Raw genomic sequence first — 4488 nt, 5'->3', positions numbered from 1 at the left:
CCAAGAAGCCTGCCCTGCCTCTGAACTTTCAGAAAGTGAAAGAATTCCAAACCTTATTTTCAAGGCATATTTGAATCTAAGAGTTCTGCTACTTGCTAGCAAAACCATCCTGATACAGGAAGTCAGCATTAAGCAGAAAATATCTTTTGGGTGTCTCCTATGTGCCAGGCACAACACCAGGCACTGTGTCCACAGTGGTGAAAATAAAAAGAACTCTCTCTTATGGAGTGCACAGTCCAGTGGGGAAGACACACACAAAATATAAGAACATAAATAATAAATTTCTAGTGTGTGAATACTGGAGAGTATGGGAGCTTATAACTAGGAGACCTAATAGTCTGGGGGATCAGAGAAGACCTTTGTGAAGAAAGTGATGTTCAGGGGATCCTGAGTAGCTCAGTTGGTTAAGCATCTGCTTTTGGCTCAGGTCATCATCCCAGGGTCCTGGGATGGAGCCTGAATAGCACTGGGCTCCCTGATCAGCAAGGAGTCTACTTCTCCCTCTCCATCTGCCCACCACTACCTCTGTTTGTGCTCTCTCTGTCAAATAAATAAATACAATATATTTTTTTAATGGTGTTCAAGATGAGTAGTGAGTAAAGGCTATTTAAGCCTAGAGTGTATTATGTATGTGGCTGACGAGGAGGGAAAGGCGATAGAGTAATGGTTGGTAGTTTCCAAGTAAAGGGACAGCCTGGAGGTAGCAGGAGACTGTCTGTCATCTGTTGTATTTGAGGAACTGAAAACCATCAAGTACTGCCGGCAGAGCAAGCAGCAAGTTCAGCTGGGGCTGGAGGGGTAACAGACTTAATGTAGCTACAAAGGTAGAGGATAGATTAGTAGATAAGCTATGTTAATAATCTGACACTAAACTAAATCAATTAAAAGTCATAGCAAAGGAGCAAGTAGTACAATCCTATGTGATTTAAAAAGAATATTCCAACAATAATGTGATGAACAGGTTATTAGAATTCAAGTATGCAGCCACAATAAGAGGTGAAAAAAGACAAGGATGGGAAGATATTTGAAGAGATAGAGTATTTTAGTAGTAGTCCTGATAATAAGCTAGATGTAAGGTGAACGAGAGGTGAAATCAGAAAGGATACCAAGATCTTTGACCTACACAAAGGGGTGGAGTGCAATGCCTTTTACTGAAACGTAGGATGAGGAAAGTAGAATGAGTGGAAGGGAGGGGGAAGAGGACCAAGAGTTCAGTTTGAGGAATGTTCACTTTGAGGTACATGAAAGACAGCAAAGTCTATTCTCTTGAAAAAAAAAATAGATTAATCAAATTGAAGCAGCCTCAGAAATCTTGAGACCTAATTTACAATATTGAATTTGAGTACGGGACTCTATACTATCGAGATAACCGGAGATGATCTTCAGTAAGGTCAAGAAAATAAAACTGAGCCTAAAAAAGGGCTTCTATCCACTGCCTGAGCTTTTTGCATTCAACACGGGTTACCTCCCTCCATGAAAGTCATGTCATCTTGGTAATCAATGTTTACTCTGCTCCCAAGGGCATCGCAGGCCATTTCAACGCACGATCCTTATTGGCTCAAACATTAATGTCCATATACAAGACTGTATTCACTGTCACAATTAAATAACATGTCTATGCTCTCAGCAAAGGAGAACCTATTTCATTTATATTTGCTACTATATCTATATTTAATAACATCAATCAGTATATACAAGGTACAGGTACAAGCAAATTACCCGAGTTATGTTTTCCTTGAGAAGGAAAAGATTGAATATAACCATCACCCATGTTCTAGTATTACAAATTCCTCTAATCAAATCATCTAAGGGGAGTATCCTTTGTTTATGGCACATATTATTTAGAATGTAATTGGATTTTTAGGGATCCCTGGGTGGCGCAGCGGTTTAGTGCCTGCCTTTGGCCCAGGGCACGATCCTGGGGACCCGGGATCGAATCCCACATCGGGCTCCCGGTGCATGGAGCCTGCTTCTCCCTCTGCCTATGTCTCTGCCTCTCTCTCTCTCTCTCTCTGTGTGTGACTATCATAAATAAATTTAAAAAAGATTTAGAATGTAATTGGATTTTTAATGTAGTGGTTAAGGTGAGGAGGAAGGGAGGTTCTGGGTTTTGTGTTTTTCTTTCTTCCTTCCCCTGGCCCCCACCATTTGGATTAGACGAAGAGTGCAGAATGAGGAGCTGGCTTCATGGGAAGAGAAATCTATCAAACATAAAACAAACACAAAAACCTGTTTCTATCCACTGGCTATAACCACAGCATTATAAGACAGGGAAGGCTTTCTATTTGATTGATTTCTTCAATAATCCTCACTGCTCTCCTTTTTTGTATAATCTCTTGCAATTCTGGTAAAATGGCATTAGGACATGTTGAGATGAATCATCCATCTTCCTTAATGTGTTTAGGAGTTAACAGAAGTTAGCAAAAGCAACTCTGGCCTAATACTCATCTACTTATAGCCCTTGTTCGTTATGAAAATTCTTGAAACCTCAACCAAAGCCTATCTTCAGATCAAACCACAGCACTCTGCCAGGAAATGCATTTTCACAGGAGGGGCTCACACAAAAGCAATTTTCTTTTCTTCTGGGAGAAAAGGGGCATTTGGCAACTTGGAATGAGAGCTAAGACAAGTAAAGCTAGGAGAATGAATGGTCAGGAACTGGAGGACTAGTTTTGACAACTGGCTCATCCCAACATTAGATAAGCAGAGGTTAGTATCCTGAAGTGAAGTCCTGGAAAGTAACAGAAAGTGCACTTGGTAGGGGCCAGGGTAAAGGGCATAAGGAGATCACTAAAAGAATGCCCTGTAAATTGATAAAATGGCTGTGGAAAGGGACAAAGGCAATATCCTCTATCTGCATTTTTCATTCTATACATTATGCCTGTGTTCCTTTATTTCAGCACCCCTCCATACACATGCATGCTTGAGTGTCCCAGGGAACAAGCATTTTGCCTGTGAATTGTCTGGGTGGCACAGAGCTGAGTAAGCTACAAGGTCGTCTTGTATTCTTTCCCTTTATATAAGGTATAAAGTTATAGAAGTGGACAGAAGCTGTACATATTGCATATGTCATAGATATCTTAATAAACGGGTTTAGCCACTTAAATGATCTACAGAAATTTCTTCCCTCTGTACACAAAGAAGCCAATAAGACAGCACAGGACTTTAAAGTCTGACTCTGTCTATCTAAATAGTACTTCACACTTTCTTCTCTCTGTCCATCTCTGGCTGTGCCTTCTTTGTAAGTACCACCACAGCAGGGAAGAGGTAAGTGTGGCGAGCCCTAAAAGGATGCATAATATTTGTTTTGTTTCTTCTCAGTGACTCAAAATTAGTTTATTGGCAGGGGTGGAGCTGGGTGGTTGGAGAGAGTGGTCACAACTGTAGACTAAAAGGAGGTCCTAAAAGAATGTGTAAGCCTTATCTGCTAACCCGTTCCTAACCTTGCCCTATGAAACATCTCCTCAGCCACAGTGACATTACTACTCTTTGCCTTTGTCCATGTATCTCCACCAGGTCCAACTGTCCCTCTCTAAAGGGATGTGAATCCCAGGCACGTGAGTGGCTCAGTTGGCTAAGTATCTGACTCTTAATTTCACCTAGGGTCACGAGATTGAGTCCTACATCCGGGTCTGCACTAGGCGTGGAGCTTACTTAAGATTCTCTCTCTGCCTCTTCCTCTGCCCCTCCCTCCCTTGACCCACTTGCTCATGCTCTCTTTCTCTCTCCCTCTAAAAAAATAAAAGTAAATAAAGGGATGTGAATCTAGCTCTTGACCCATATCTTCTCTAGAAATGACTTCTACAACTTCATCCCATATGATTTCCCCCTCCTTTAATTCAGAGTGGGCTTGATCTGGAACTTTCACTTTATACTTAGCCAGCCTATAACTGACTTGGTTCTAACCCTCTTTTGGTCATCTGACCTTTCATATACAGATCTTGTCTTACAATTTGACTGCAAACCTCTTGAGGGGCAAAGCACCTACCACAGTACTAACTGTGCTAATAAGGGCCTTTGGTAATATCTAAAAGTAAATGTCACTACGAGAAGGATCTTTAGAGATTATCAGATCTAGTCATCTCATTTTACAAACAGAATGTGACAGTGAGGTGTTCTGGCATGGTCACAGTGTCAACCAGAACTTAATCTGAAGCCTCACCCTCCTACCAAACCATGTCTCTATTCTAAACTGTTGAATGAATGGATTCATTCTTTAACTTTGCACTCCTAACAAAGACCAGTCACTCTAGAATGCAGATATAAAGAAGGTATGATTCAATCCAGTCATAATCCCATATTTGTAAAAGGAAACTATTTGGCCATCAGTTCCAAATAAATCTGGGAAAGAACAAGTCACCACCATCCTGAATAACCAGGACAGTTTAAAGAAAGGGAATGAGATGAGGGTCTTACTTCCTATGATTTTCCTCATCTTTCACTTCGCCCTCAATGCTGAACTTCTTGCTATACTGATAATGTTCCCAG

The sequence above is a fragment of the Canis lupus genome, chromosome 6, assembly GCF_048164855.1.
Source record: "Canis lupus baileyi chromosome 6, mCanLup2.hap1, whole genome shotgun sequence".
NCBI lineage: Eukaryota > Metazoa > Chordata > Mammalia > Carnivora > Canidae > Canis > Canis lupus.
This window is presented reverse-complemented; position numbering follows the sequence as displayed.